Raw genomic sequence first — 17,004 nt, forward strand, 5'->3', positions numbered from 1 at the left:
AAATACAGTACATGTTGACTAATTCTGTTTCTGTGAAAATACTGTCAGCTTGAACGTGTGACAGTATGATCCCTGCGTGTAAGCCAACATGGTGCTGTGACAAGACAGAGCTACATTAATGAGGCGAATCATAGTAGCTATAGACTAGGACAGTGGTGCTCAAGCTGTGTGCTGTGGCACCCTGGGGTGCCTCGGGACACTTACAGGGGTGCTTTGGATTGATGCTCCAGGACTAATTTAAATTATTTATGGTCAATTTAATAGTAAAAATCAGTGCTGGTGGCTGTCAGTTATAAAATAAGTGGACATACAGAAGCAAATCTTGTTCCTCACCACATAACTAAACCTAAGGATGACATATAAACACAGTTTAATTCATTTAATATTTCTTCCTAAATTTCTCATAAAGAAACATTTGGCCTGGGGGTGCGGTGAAAACAATTCTGATACTCTAGGGTGCCGTGATTCAAAAAGGTTTGGGAACCACTGGATAAGGATATGATTATCTAGATGTGCTACAGCAAAGTATATTATTATACCGTGTATGCATAGTATAGTGAAATACTAATCTATATAATTGCCATGCTTGATATGGCATTAATAATGGTATACAGCATAGAAACTAATATGTATTTAAAAAACAGGTCGACTTTCGTAGACTTTGGGGTATATGCAATTGCGGTCGAATTCCGGCTGGAATTTGACCGTTTTTAAATTCGACACAATTCGACAGTCACCTACCCTCCAGCCGGGACCCGAATTCGACATATTCAATAAAAAACGGATTCGACAGTCCCGCTGACGGATATGTGCGTCCTGGATTCGACTTTTTGGATGGCACAAAAATGTTTAAAAAACCCAGTAACCTCACCGCTGACCGCAAAGTTCCCACCATTGAAGATAATGCAGCGGTATGTGCTATGCGTGTCTGACAGCTCAGACGCGCACAGCCAATCAGGAGAGTGCCACGACGTGGCGCTCCCTGATTGGCTGAAGGGACCCTCTGTGACAGGAGTCACGGGGGGTCTCAGCAGTCGGGGAAAGGGGTCCCATGTGTAAACATGGGACACCCTTTCAGTGCGTGGATCGGGTTTGTCGGTTTGTTTTTTTGCCAAGTACGTGGATTACAAAAAAGAAGAGGACAGATCTACACTGGATTTTGGTGAGTATAATTTTATTTTCAGGTACACCGTGGATTCTACTTGGAGAAGTGGACCGAACCTCGTGTCAACATAGGTAAGTATGTGTGTGTGTCGGCATGTATGTAATAAAGTTTTACTTTCACGGTGTGCGTGTACTGTTTTTATTTAAGTATTTTTTTTGTAGTAGAACTACAGGTAGCAGCGGGCCCGTTTTCCCCCTGCATGCTGGTACTTGTGGTTCTCCAAGTACCAGCTTGCGGGGGAGGCTTGCTGGGACTTGTAGTTCTGCTACAAAAACAATATTCTTTCATTGTGTCACTTGGCTATCAGCCTCCCATCCGCAGCCCATGGATGGGGGGGGACAGCCTCGGGCTTCACCCCTGGCACTTGGGTGGCCGGAGGGGGGGACCCCTTGATTTAAGGGGTCCCCACTCCTCCAGGGTACCCCGGCCAGGGGTGACTAGTTAGTGATTTAATGCCACGGCCGCAGGGACTGATATAAAAGTGTCCCCCGGCTGTGGCATTATCTCTCTGACTAGTGGAGCCCGGTGCTGGTGTTAAAAGTACGGGGGACCCCTACGCTTTTTGTCCCCCGTATTTTTTGCACCAGGACCGGATGCAGAGCCCGGCTCTGGTTGTGAAAATACGGGGGATCCCCTGTCATTTCTGTCAAAGTCGAAAAATATCATGCTACACGTTGCCATATATTCACCCCATGCGCTTGCCCGCTGCACGTGCACATTCTCTCCCGTGCGTGCGCATATTCGCAGTTGCGTGACGGCGCCTCCACAGGCGTGCGCTCAGGCGCGTGGTATGTGCATTTACGGTAGAGTTTGTGTGCGTCTGGCGGGCGACTCAATCGTTATATAGTAAATCCAAATAGTATGTTTTATAGATAATGTTCCCCTTAATAATATCTGAAAGTTTGTTTATTGTAACTGGTCACTGGACAGAGGAATTCCTCTTTGCATGATATGAAGGGTCAGACAGGGTTTGAGCAGTGGTGTTTGGTACCTAACTAAAGAACATTTTATTAGGAACAATCCGGTGCTGGTTAGGTAAAGATTAATCGCTCCTGCGTATAGTTATGTCTATTAGTAGTTTCTGGACATTTACTGTATTCGCAATTCATTATCCATGTGGCGGGAATCCTGAGATTCCCTCCCACCTGAGCAGTTCGATATAGTCACAGCCCACCTGTTCAAACTAACCTATGACCTTTTGTTATAATGCGGGGAGACATTCCTGTGTCCAATGAACAATGAGATTATAGGACCCTTTGTAGTGTACTGTACGCAGTGTATATAAGAACAGCCAGCCTGGCCAGCTCAGTCTTCTCTCCACAACGGTTTTCATCATTGACTAACTAGAGAGCTGGTACCAGGACTGCGCAGCGATCGTTCCCCGGTGTGTAAGTTATTCTCTGTAACCAACTTATTCTCTGACTGTATTTTGCCACGTTCTCTCTCTCTCTCTCTCTCTCTCTTATTGTATGTTATTGTTTGCGATTGTGCCGCTATTGTATATTTATGTGTAGTTATTCTGCTTAGATATTGATGTTAGTCTGTAGTGTATGAACTGTTAACTGTTTTCCCCTTTTTACATAGCTAAATATTGTTAGTAAAGGTGTTGGAACCTTAGCAAGGTATTGTGTGTTTATTACATTACTGAGGGTATTTGGAGCGTCTCAATCGCTCAAACAGCTTTCACATTAACAAGGTCAAGCAGCGTTATATCGCTACAGTATTTCAGTAGTAAGGTTTACAGTACAAACTCAATCTTTCAGTGTGTTGCATACAAGGTTTACTGAGTGTCATCCCGTGAGCGTCTGCGCCGCTCGTGTTCCCCTCGTGGTCACGAGCGTCCGCTACGCTGGTAGCGTAGCATTACGGTAGTCGGCCGCCTATAGCGTGCTCGACACCAAGCGTTAAGCTGTGAGCGAGCGTGCCGCATATGCGTCTCGACCATGGCTAAGCGTCTGTTACGCTAAGTGCGTACCCTTACGGTACCCCATACGCCAATTGCGTACTGAGTCTCTTACCCATATATAGTGAATGTTATAAGGTAATAAATCGGCATTATCATTTCCCCCCCCCCGTATTTTTACAACCAGGACCGGCTCAAAGAGCCCGAGGCTGGTTATGCTTAGGAGGGGGGACCCCACGCATTTTTTTTCTTGATTTTAACCCATTCCCACCCCTTCCCACTGAAAACCTTGCTCTAATCTCTCCATATTATTTTAGTCAGTTAAAAAAAAAATATATTCTTTTAAAAAATATATAAATAATACTTGTGTCTCCTAATAGACAAACCAAGTAGATAATCCGTTCTAATATAAATAGATATGCTATTAGCAATAAAAAAAACACACAAAAAAACATGTTTTTAAATTTTTTTATTAGATTCCGCCAGCAAAGTGAGGCGGAATGAAATTGATGAAATTACTGTCGAAAAGCACTGTTGTCGAATCGACATTCTTCAATTGAATATACTTTTGTCGAAAATCCGCATTTTTACCATTGCAGACATGTCGAATTTGACAACTGTCGAATTTCAAAAAGTCGAATCTGAAACATCCGTTTTTTTGTCGAAAAGTACTGTATTGCATTGTTGAATTTTTTTTTGGTGTCGAAAATGCTCCGTTTTTCGACTTGCTGCAATTTGACCGCAATTGCATATACATCTTTATGTTGGTAAAAGTGCAATAGAGATACAAAGGGCCTAATGCAGAGTTGGATGCATATATTTGACATAAAAATGCAGGAGTAAAATGTGGCAGCAAATATTCACTTTGTGCCGGATTCCGATTTGCATGGAATTGCACAGCCGCAGGGAAGCGCAGTGAATCGGCTCTACAATTCTGTACAAATAAAATGCAACTGCAGCAGGAGGCATTTGTAGGAGATAGATACCTCCTGCATGCATCTGCGAGATCATCACCATCGCGACCATCGGTCAAGATTCAAAATGATAGCACACCAGGCCGTACAAAAGTGGGAGACATGCCCTGTTTTGAAGAATGGTGCTGGTTGCCATCCCCCAAATGCCACAGCATATCAATCATGGTCCTTAGCGATGGCACCACTTGCACAACCCTAGCTAAGGCCCTGGTACAGGTTGAGTATCCCATATCCAAATATTCCGAAATACGGAATATTCCGAAATACGGACTTTTTTGAGTGAGAGTGAGATAGTGAAACCTTTGTTTTTTGATGGCTCAATGTACACAAACTTTGTTTAATACCCAAAGTTATTAAAAATATTGTATTAAATGACTTTCAGGCTGTGTGTATAAGGTGTATATGAAACATAAATGAATTGTGTGAATGTAGACACACTTTGTTTAATGCACAAAGTTATAAAAAATATTGGCTAAAATTACCTTCAGGCTGTGTGTATAAGGTGTATATGAAACATAAATGCATTCTGTGCTTAGATTTAGGTCCCATCACCATGATATCTCATTATGGTATGCAATTATTCCAAAATACGGAAAAATCCGATATCCAAAATACCTCTGGTCCCAAGCATTTTGGATGAGGGAGACTCAACCTGTAGTATATGTGACAATTTACTTTAGGATAAGGATAAAGCAGTGTATGATCTTGGTTTATACCTGGAGATGTTGTTTGATAATGTTAGTAACAAAGGGTAAAAGTCAGTACCTAGTTTGTAAACAATAGTCATTTAATGAAGTGTCATATACATTAGACGGTGGGCTCCATTATACAATGGTACCAAACACCAGTGGCATATTTAACATATTTAATTTAGTATCACAGTGATATTAATGAATATGCCACCGGTATTTAACATAATTTACTGGTCCAGCGAGGTCCAGTGATTTCTCTGTCCTCATTAGTGTCATCTACTGACCTGCTGGTGACGGGTTGCTAACATGCGCACATGTGACAGCAGTCTGCACACCTGTAAGTCTTCTCTGAAACTGGGAAAGCTTTTGCTGGGTACCTATTGTTGGAAATGGGACCTGGACCGCTAATGGCATCTATAGATAGCATAAACGGTACAGACATAACAGCGGTAAGCTACGTGAACAGCTATTGGCTGAGCACAGAATGGTGAGTACGGAGACCAGCCTGTCTGTGTCTGGTCAGTGTTATTAATGAATAATAAAGTTGCATTAAAATGCAGATGGAAATACAAAGTAAGTTTAAATCAGTGGCTGCCAATCATCATCACCACTGCAGTGTTTTGTTTTTCTTCCACAAGGGGGCGAATTTTTAAGAAAATGCTCTTCGTATATACTGTAGCAGGTGTTTAGTATGATCTCTAAAAGTCACTCCAGGTTATGTACTTATACCATCCAGTCACATTTTTTTCTCTTTTGTACCCCTTCCTCCTGTTTATTGCTTGAATCTCAAATAACAGATTTTAAAAGTAAACAGAACATGCTTTTACTGTACATGGCCTAAGGTTACATGCACCCTCCCACAACTATTTCGCCTCTTTGATACCCCTTTTACACCATCGCTGCGACACGGGTTATTGCCGGGTAGCCCGAGTTGCGGCTTGGTGTTAAAGGGTTCCCTAAAAAAAACCTTGGTTGATTGACTGTGGAATCCAAACCAGATAGCGATCTAGGTTGGACACAAGAACCACCCGTGTAAGAGGGCTTTGTGAATGCTCTGAAACAGGTCATCTGACACTGCCCCCAGATCCCCGGCGCTTGGAGATGTCAGAACATGTAACAATGCACCCGTGTGCATTATAAACATCAACGGGTGGTCTTTAGGTTTGCCGGCTGTCGGGATCCCGGCGCACAGTATACCGGCGCCGGAATCCCGACACCCGGCATACTGACACTTTTTCTCCCTCTTGGGGGTCCATGACCCCCCTGGAGGGAGAATAGATAGCATGGCGCGCGTAGCGCGGCAAAATGCCTGCAACGTGGCGAGCACAGTGAGCCCACAAGGGGGTCATTTGCGCTCGCCATGCTGTCGGTATGCCGGCGGTTGGGCTTCCGGAGCCGGTATGCTGGTCACCGGGAGCCCGCCCGCCAGCATACCCTACTACACCCACATCAACGAGTCAGAGCCACGCTGTGAACAGGGTCTGTCCCAGGGTCTGACTCAAATTGGAAGCGTGTTCCCAATCAGAGGTCAGACTTGCGATTTTAGTGTGAAAGGGGTATTAGGGGCAGATTCAGTTAAACCCTGTGAGTAATTGTCAGCCCAGATCCATTTAATTACACTTTTGGCTTGATTCTGATTTGGGAATAAAGTAAGATAGAGCAAGTAATTGTGTATCTTGGCAAAACCATGCTATCCATGTAGGCATGTCTTAAAGTGTAAAAATAAAGAAAGGTTTGTAGTAGGAGGGGAGGCACGGCATAAGTACTCAAAATAAGTATTGATAGCTTAAGGAAGTTTACAAGTCATTTTAGTGACCTAATGGGGTGCATAAACATATTGATGTATTGTAGGTTGGACATGGGGAAGTAGATGATTGTAATGTGACAAGCGGAGGAATCAACAACTCTAGATAAAGTCAGTGGCGATGGATAAGACTATAAATTACTGATAGTGTTATCTGTACATATAATAACACTGTAAGGGTTGTGTCTGTACATACCAATTTTTTTTTTTAAAAATACACTTTTAGGGACTGTTTATGAACTACTGTATGAAGACAAAAAATTTTGGGAATTTTTGTCTTTCCATTCCGGCATCACACAAAAACTACTGGATGAATTTGTATGATCTCGATGAGACATCAGGGAGAGGAGCAATAATATATATATGTGTGTGTGTGTAAGTTTTTTACATCAGCTATAAGCTATATTGCTCTATACTGCTGCAGAATATGTTGAATGAAACAGCATTTTTTTAATCCTAGTAACAAAAAGCATGGCTACTGGAAACATTCCATCAGCATGGAAACTATTTAATAAGATATGTTTCGTATAATAGAATAGTATACTTAGGACCTGATTAAGGTTGTATTGCAGATTCTGCTAAAAAGCAGAATTTTAAATCGTTTCCATTGCATGCTGGGGGCCACCCATTGCAGGGCAAGCCTGCCCAGTGACTGCAAGTTGCATCAACTGTGGATGACCCCTGGCGAAGGCATCCATGCTGCCGCCATTTTTTCCTTTGTTTGCAGCATCCCGCTCCCGCAGTGCCGCATCACTGTCCCTCTAATGCCTCTGCCTGTCAATCAGGCAGAGGCGTTTGCAGTCAATGCGATCCAATCGCATTGGCACTGGCAGAGGTAAATTGCTGTTGAATCGTCATTGCGATGCGGCCTGAATAACCCCCTTAGTGTCTTGTGCTGTGTATATAGTTATACTCTCAATTGTTTGCAGTCAGAATGTCGGCACCCAATATTAGGGCTAGATTGGGGTTAGGGTTACCAACAGGCTACTGTTAGGGTTAGATATAAAGTACATGTAAAATCCCATTATTGACATGCTGACATTCTGTACATGTTGAAATTTTTAATATGAACATTCATATCATGTCTACATTCTGGTTTCAGTATTCTGAATGTTGACTTAATATATACCACACCACACTGGGAGTGTGATGGAAAGTGGATGGTAGACAGTATTGCAGCCAGGTTAGTGACACTGTATTAGAGGCCAGCTCTTTGCCATTTCTTTAACCACTTGCATGGCACTGTCATGTCAGATGCGACCACGCCAAGCTGGGCTTTCCCTGACATGGTTGCATCTGATGCAACCGTGTCAGAAAGACCCACCTCCATTCTGATGGACTCTCCTCTGCTCCCCCATGGCCAGAGTGATCGGCGAAACTAACAGGATTGCCCATCCAAGGCTAGGCAGACAGTCATCTTGCAGCCTGGGCTCACTGCAGCCGCTCCTCCCCCCATTCTCTACCTGTTCCCAGGCAGCAGTGCTAGGTGGTCCTCCGGAAAGCTCATCCCTGCTTCTTACTGCTCTTGTTGTAGGACTGTGATGTCCTGTGAGAATGTAGTAGTAGTAGTAGTAGTAGTAGTAGTAGTAGTAGTAGTAATATTACCCCGTATAGTCTGTATAAAGCAATCAAAAATGTTCTCAAAATTCTTGAATTTTTTGTTTGTAATTAAATCAGGTATATAATAAAAAAATAATTGGGGAACATTTTGGAACAAATACTAGCCAGCTAAGTGGTTAAATGTCAGGCCAAAATTAGCAGCAGATTCTACCTGTGGAAAAACATAACCTTCTGCTGGCTCTGTATCATAGGGTATTGTTATGATAAATCTTGACTGCTTAATGTGAGCACATTTTTGCTTATGACTGAATTATGTTGAATTTCAGATCTGCAACATGTCTTGGAGGTGACTGTATAACTGAGGTCATCAATGTGTCAGATATATATATATATATATATATGCCAACATTTGTTTATATTTTCCAGGGATGCTTTGCTGTTGAGCTGGTGTATCTAAGCAGGTTACACGTGATACTGTTGCAATAGACCTTAAAATGCTTTAAAACCTCATTAGGTCATGTTTATTAATTGACAATAGTGTCCTTTTTTGCATTTTAAATGCACCTTCTCAACAAGCACTAACTTATAAAACCTTTAGAGTAATAGGCCCAACACACTTAGCGATTTCACTTAAAGTTATGAACGAAATCTTTCATATCTTTCAGTGTGTATGCACCAATGATGAACGATGCGCGGCCACGCGCTCGTTCATCGTTGGTGTTGGCTTGTTTAAACATGCAAGCCAATATGGACAATCTCGTCCATATTAGCATGCAGTGCTATGGAGCCGGGTGATGGGAGGAGTGAAGAAACCTCAATCCCCCCCGTCATCCCCCCCCATCCCTCGCCGCCGGGTCGCCCGCTGGCCGTATCGGCCATCGGGCACCCAGCATCCAATCGCTAGGTGTGTAGGACCCTTTAGTCTATACGGTATGAGCTGCGTCTAATTTTCATTGAAAAGTAGGAATTTTATTGTGCTGTTGGTCAATACAGGAAACTAGGCACACAGCAAGGAAACAACATTTCCAGGAACAATCTTTTAAACTTGGTACTGTTTGCGGAAAATAGGGACTATTAGCAGCCACTGTAAATTACAAGGATTTTAGAAATGACTGCTGAATCCAATATCCATAGGCTGAGTGCTGTTATACAGGTTACTGACCTCCAGGGGCTGTTGCCGCCATCACCTAAGCTCGTGTTATGGAAACAACAATAACTTTCTTAGCAGTGGCGGACCTACATATTTGGGACTCTGAAGCTTGAACCGTTATGGGGGGCCTCTTCACAACCAGCAACAATAGGGCAACACCCAACAAGGTCCAAAGGGCATTGCTGCTCTTGCAAGAACAGCACACGGCTCAGCACCAGCAAAATTACCTTATTAGATGCCTCTTTATCCTGGGCTCCTTCTTACCTTTCATTCCTCAAAGCCTCATTCCTAGGATGGGCCCTCTCAGGCTCCACCTTTCCTGGGAATGTTACAAAGAGAAGTTCTGCAGGCTGTCAGGAATTTTAGTTGCACGTTAAATGAATACACATTTGACACTATATTTCTTTGTTATATATATATACTTTGTTAATGCACCTTTGGCAGCAATTACAGTCTGAAGTCTTTCTGAATATAATGCCACAATCTTGGCACACCTACTGTATCTTTGGCCAGTTTCACCCATTCCTCTTTGCAGCACCTCTCAAGCTCCATCAGGTTGGATGGGATGCGTCAGTGCACACCCATTTTCAGATTCCTCCAGAAATGTTCAATTGGATTCAAGTCTTGGCGCTGGCTGGGCAACTCAAGGACATTCACAGAGTTGTCCTGAAGCCACTCCTTTGATATCTTGGCTGTGTGTTTAGGGTCGTTGTCCTGCTGAAAGATGAACCGTCGCCCCAGTCTGAGCTCAAGAGCGCTCTGGAGCAGGTTTTCATCCAAGATGTCTCTGTACATTTCTGCATTCATCTTTCCCTCTATCTTAACTAGTCTCCCAGTTCCTGCCTCTGAAAAACATCCCCACAGCATTATGCTACCACCACCATGCTTCACTGTAGGGATGGTATTGGCCTGGTGATGAGCGTTGCCTGGTTTCCTCCAAACATGACGCCTGGCATTCACACCAAGAGTTCAATCTTTGTCTCATCAGACCAGAGAATTTTGTTTCTTATGGACTGTCTGAGAGTCCTTCAGGTGCATTTAGGCAAACTCCAGGCGGGTTGCCATGTGCTTTTTATTAAGGAGTGTCTTCAGTCTGGCCACTCTACCATACAGGCCAGATTGGTGGATTGCTGCAGAGATGGTTGTGGAAGGTTCTCCTCTCTCCACAGAGGAATACTGTAGCTCTCACAGAGTGACCATCAGGTTCTTTGTCACCTGCCTGACTAGGGCCCTTCTACCCTGATCGCTCAGTTTAGATCACCGGCCAGCTCTAAGTAGAGTCCTGATTGTTCCTACTGATGGAGGCCACTGTACTCATTGGGACCTTCAAAGCAGCAGATATTTTTCTGTACCCTTCCCCAGATTTGTGTCTCGAGACAATCCTGTCTCGGAGGTCTACAGACAATTCCTTTGACTCCATGCTTGGTTTGTGCTCAGACGTGCACTGTCAAGTGTAAGACCTTATATAGACAGGTGTGTGCCTTTCCAAATCATGTCCAATCAACTGAATTTACCACAGGTGGACTCTAATTAAGCTGTAGGAACAGCTCAAGGATGATCAGTGGAAAAAGGATGCACCTGAGCTCAATTTTGACCTTCATGGTAAAGGCTGTGAATACTTATGCACATGTGATTTCTTCGTTTTTAAATTTTAATTTTAAAAAAACTTTTTTCACGTTGTCATTATGGGGTATTGTGTGTAGAATTTTGAGGGAAAAATTTATTTATTCCATTTTGGAATAAGGCTGTAACATAAGAAAATGTCGAAAAAGTTAAGAACTGTGAATACTTTCCGGATGCACTGTGTTATATATATATATATATATATATATATATAAAACTTTTGTTTAGCTCTATAAAGGGTGAACAGATACGAAACGTTGCTCTTTCTTGCATCAATATATATATATATATATATATCTATATCTATATCTATATATATATATATATATATATATATATACAGTAACATGAGTCTTGCTAAAATGCACTCTGCTACAAAAATTCCACCAGCGACCGACACCAGGCTTGTGCAAAAATAACAAATACCTTTTATTCAGGTTGCTCAAAAACAAAGATATACATAAAACAATGATCACGGTCTCTAGTATAAACAACCAGGGAGGTTAGGCCCTTTCTCACTCCCTCTTACTTAATAAGGAACCCTTCAGGTCCCGGCATCCTGACACTAGTGCCCCAGTCTTCCGGATCCCACTGTCCCTAGCAGGCCTATCACCTGGGCACTAACTGCCACCAGGAGCCCTGACTAATGGGAGAGACTCTGCTTTAAACCCAGCAGCCATGTGCTGGCTGATGAAGCAGCTTCTTGGGCTAAGAAGCCTATAAGACCTGGTCTGGGCCAAATGTATGGGAACCCGGTCCATCCACACTTCCCATCCACCCCCAGGACCCTGTGTGTATCTTACAGGTGGCAAAGTACCTCTCCTGCCACTATATATATATATATATACACACACACACAACATGGACGGCGGCACTCAGATAAACAGGAAACAGGTATAATATCAACATTTCACTGACTTTATTCAGCGTTTTCAGGATACATCCTGAAGACGCTGAGTAAAGTCAGCAAAACGTTTATATTATACCTGTTTCCTGCCTTTTATCTGAGTTCCACCATCCACGTTGCATATGTTTGGTTTCCCTCCTGTAAACCCTACGGAAGGCACCAGGGCCAGTTTATTATTACATGCAGTGCTGCCATCCCTGTTCTCTCTCTCTCTCTCTCTCTCTCTCTCTCTCTCTCTCTCTCTATATATATATATATATATATATATATGTGTAAATCTCCTATGCAGAGGATATTATTATTATTATTATTATTACATTTTATTTATAAGGCAAGTGTTTCACAGCGCCGTACAAAGGACAGTACAGGGAGACAAAACATAGCATTACAGTAAATAAATAACAGAAATAGAGTACAGGTAACATAGAGCACCACACATTCTCAAGACATAATACAGCTAAGATGTAAGTATTGAGGGAGTGATCATCGTACTACTAGAGGCTGGTGGCCATAGATGGAGATGAGCCTTTACTAGCAGGGTAAAGATGGTCTTTGAGTAGGGGAGAGCTGTGAGTGAAATGTGTCGAGACGAGGGCCTAGATAACAAGAGGAAAGAGGGCCCTGCTCTGAAGAGCTGACAATCTAGTGGGGAGGGGCGACAGACAGATGACAAGAGGTGCAGGCAAGCAGGAGGTAGCCTGATGGCAGTATGCAAGCAAAGCTGAGATGTTCACGGCATGAGGCAGGGGGATGGAGGCGCGGCTTATTATTATGGCCATGGATTAGGTATTGTGTAAGGTCTGGAGGTGTGTTGTATTATCATTTATGGCAATAGGTAGGAAACATGATAGTTTTTGTGTTGAATACAATAAGGCGGATATCCAATTAGCCGCGGTAATTTACCAGGGCTAATTTTCCTGCTGCTATCCTATTAGCCCCGATAAGCCGGTATGAGTGGCGGTTTTCAGGGCTTCTGACAGCTCCCGGTACAGCGGTGACCTCCGGCTCCCCGGTCACATGACCGCTGCCGGGGTCAGGGGAAGAGGGGGCTGCGGCGCTGCTCTGGTTCTGCTGAGTGCTGGCTCCCGGGCCAGGGCACCAAAAGTGCAGACCCAGCCTGCTGCTGCTCAGCGGGCATGGGACACTGCAGGTCGCCGCAGCTTCTCAGGGATTTTGTTTTGCCTTTCTCAGGCAGGCAAAGCCAAATCCCCGGAAACAGCCCTGTTTTCAAGTGAAAACGGGGCCGTTTCTCACGAAAACACACAGGTTTCACTGAACCTGTGTGTTTTCGGGAGAAAGGGCATTTTTTTACAGGTGATCTATTAGGACAAAATTGGTGCAACATTAGGAAAAATCACGAAAAACATCAGTTTTTCACGCCCGATGTTTTCCTGGGGCTAATAGGCCCTACACACTGGCCGATATACTGAAAGATATGAACGATCTCGTTCATAAATGAACGAGAACTCGTTCATATCTTTCAGTGTGGAGACTCCAGCGATGAACGATGCGCGTCCCCGCGCTCGTTCATCGCTGGTCTCCCGTCGGCTGTGCATGCAGGCCAATATGGACGATCTCGTCCATATTAGCCTGCACTTCAATGCAGCCGGGTGACGGGGGGAGTGAAGAAACTTCACTCCCCCCGTCACTGCCCCCCCGCCGCCGGGTCGCTCGTCGGCCGTATCCGCCGTCGGGCAGCTCGGCGGCGGGTCGGCCAGTGAGTAGGGCCCTTTAGGCTCCCTTAAGATTTGGGTGTGGTGTGTTCAAACTGAAATCTAAATTGCAGTGTAAAAATAAAGCAGCCAGTATTTACCCTGCACAGAAACAAAATAACCCACCCAAATCTAACTCTGGCCCTCATTCCGAGTTGTTCGCTCGCTAACTGCTTTTAGCAGCAATGCACACGCTAGGCCGCCGCCCTCTGGGAGTATATCTTAGCTTAGCAGAATAGCAAACGAACAATTAGCAAAACTGCTACTAAATAATTCTTAGCAGTTTCTGAGTAGCTCCGGACCTACTCACAGATTGCGATCAGCTCAGTCCGTTTAGTTCCTGGTTTGACGTCACAAACACGCCCTGCGTTCGGCCAGCCACTCCCCCGTTTCTCCAGACACTCCCGCATTTTTCCCTGACACGCCTGCGTTTTTTTGCAAACGCCGGGAAAACGCTGAGTTACCACCCAGAAACGCCCCTTTCCTGTCAATCATTCACCGATCAGCAGTGCGACGGAAAAGCGCCGCAGAATCCACAGCAAAACTGCTAAGTTTTGTGTTAAATAACTAAGCGTATGCGCCCTGCGTGCCTTGCGCATGCGCAATTTGCAACAAATCGCAGCATAGCGAATATCGGCAACGAGTGAACAACTCGGAATGACCCCCTCTGTCTGCACATTCCCCCCCCCCCCATGCAGTGCACATGGTTTTGCCCATTAGAGAAAGATTTTGCTGCTGCGATCAGTTCTGAATTGGGCACTTTAATTCAGAATAGAACTAAATTGCACCCCTACAAACTGAATTTTTTTTTATTTGCTCCTATGCAGTGATACTGTACATGGTTTTTCCAAACGGCATAATTGAAAAGTATTGTAGGAGCAGACTGGCCACCCCAGAATTTCCTACCCCGTGGAACATGGCCATGTCCATTTTTTCCATGCGCACTGCAGATGCCGGGGGCCTATTATTGCTCTTGTCTGCCCATGAATGTTTTCTTAATTGAACCTGATTAATTTCTTTCAACAAAGACCTAACAGGAAGAAAAATCTTGCTGACGTAAAACTGTAATGCATGTTATAAACATGGCTAGTGGAAAAAAAAATCATATGTATATACTATAATAAATACTTTTCAATGCATCCAGTTTTATGTGTAACATAATAATACTGTACTATTTATTTAACCTCCTGAAATATGGCGTATTGTAAAAGAGGTGGGTGATCATGTGCTGGGCATACTGTAGGACAATGTTTTCCCAGACATAAAATAATGCTTTTGTTGGGAGAACTACACTGAATAAAATCATTGCTTTGTCTTTTTAGACAATTAAGTATTTTATAAATGTTGAATATCAAAACACAGGCACTCCTTCACTATTCTTTGCTCAGCACTATTTTATGTCAACACGAAGGAGAATTTAGCTGTATTTTCTGTCATATTTTCTGTCATAGATAAATCTCCCTTTTGGGCTGTTTTAAAACATCACTTAGTGCAGTAATTAAGCAAGTGCTAAATAGTTCTAGTTAAGTACAGTATATCCTTTGTAAAGAATAGGATAGGTGTGCATGGCTATTATTGTCATTATTGTTGTCACTGTTCCACAGGATGCAGCAGAAATGATAAGGTGAATCGCCAAGCTTCAGCTAGTCACACACCCATTGTGAGGAACAATGAACTTTGTCATGAGCCAGCAGTTACTGTATATGATCACAGCTCTCTACTCCTACGTGAAATGTCAGTGTTTTCTAGAGGAATACATAACATAACCATAAATGGACAAACAGATCACTTTCACATCTCAAATTCCAAACAGACCCTCCCATCATCATTTTTGGCAATTAACAGTCTATGAATTTGCCACTGCTTTTTTTACAGCAATGTTGCTTAATAATTGTACAGATCTATAGATTCTACTCAGTGAAACATTTTTTTAACCACACACACACACACACACACACACACACACACACACACACACACACACACACACACACACACACACACATCCATACATAGGGTAATCATCCTAGCTACCCAGGACAAGGTCTTTACATAATGGTATAGCTGCTCAAGTGTTCTGACTAAACTGTTTCCTGGTCTGCCAGTTGTATAGTTGCGTTGTGTAGATGCAGTTGCAAGAGAGGTGCTTGGTGAGGGAGTTCTGTGAAACCTAGATTTCTGGATCCTCAACATTATTAAGACTCATGTTGGACTTTAGTAATGCTGCGAAGTTGGTTTTATGTCACTATGGCTATTATTTGCTGAGAGAAATTGGTCACCCCGTATACACTGTAAAACTACGTTGGTATGGAATATGTATTAAGCGGCTTCCGCGAATGGAACTTTTCCGCAGCGACTCCTTGAAAAGTTGATTGGGGTTAATCAGCTTGGCTCACAAATCCCGTGTGGGATTGTAATCCTCCACTCCTGGACCCTCGTAATAGCTGCAAATTAGTCTCGGAGGGATGGGGTTCCTTTGTTCACAGACTTCTGTGGTACGGTGCTATCAGACCCCCTGCATGGTTAGTCAGGTTACTTACACAGTCTGTCCAGGAATATACCTGTTATCCAGCGTGGGGGTGGCTGAATATTGTTCGTTTTAACAGCCAAAGGAGAGAGGTATGGACCAGCCCGGTTTACTGTCTAACGCGTTTCCTTGTTTAGCACAGATTCATCAAAGGCATAATGGATATGTCATTCCTTTCCGATGTCAAAAACACCTGAACTGCAATTAATCTTTATTCAAAGAGGTATTCCCACTCCGTTAGCAAACTAATAAAAATATGATAGAAGCAGTCGGAGGTTTAGTACCAATGATTATGTTTTGAAATTCCTCACTATTCGTGAAAATAAGAGATCATGTGTGAAAAACACTCCATCCTCTCCCATTATTCTTACCCCTCTCGTTCCTGGTACTCTGTCGCAGTGGTGTACATGTGCAGGTCGGGTCTGGGACTGAGGGTCGACAGCAAAAAGGCCGACACAACTTAGGTCGACACCAATTAGTCGACACACCTTAGGTCGACATGGACAAAAGGTCGACAGGAACAAGGTCGACATGGAAAAAGGTCGACATGAGTTTTTTATGTTTTTTGGGTGTCGTTTTCTTCGTAGAGTGACCGGGAACCCCAATTAGTGCACCACGTCCCCTCGCATGGCTCGCTTCGCTCGCCATGCTTCGGGCATGGTGCCTTCGCTACGCTACCGCTTCGCTCGGCACAGATTACCGTTCCAATCGTAGTCCACGTGGATCGTTAAGTATGAAAAGGTTCCAAAAAAGAAAAAAATCGTGAAAAAGTCATGTCAACCTTTTTCCATGTCGACCTTGTTCCTGTCGACCTTTTGTCCATGTCGACCTTTTGTCCATGTCGACCTAAGGTGTGTCGACCAATTGGCGTCGACCTAAGGTGTGTCGACCTTTTTGCTGTCGACCTGGAGTCCGGATACCGTGCAGGTCACACCTATTGTATACAGCGTGCACCAGGAGCTGGGACATACACTGTGAACTATAGGT

The 17,004-nt window shown here is 43.7% G+C and overlaps 1 protein-coding gene across 2 annotated transcripts in view; it reads left to right on the top strand.

Moving 5' to 3' along the window:
• Positions 1 to 17,004, top strand: part of MYZAP (myocardial zonula adherens protein) — a 272,628-nt gene that overhangs the window by 139,383 nt on the left and 116,241 nt on the right. The window lies entirely within an intron of this gene.

Source organism: Pseudophryne corroboree, chromosome 6 (assembly GCF_028390025.1).
Source record: "Pseudophryne corroboree isolate aPseCor3 chromosome 6, aPseCor3.hap2, whole genome shotgun sequence".
Lineage (NCBI taxonomy): Eukaryota > Metazoa > Chordata > Amphibia > Anura > Myobatrachidae > Pseudophryne > Pseudophryne corroboree.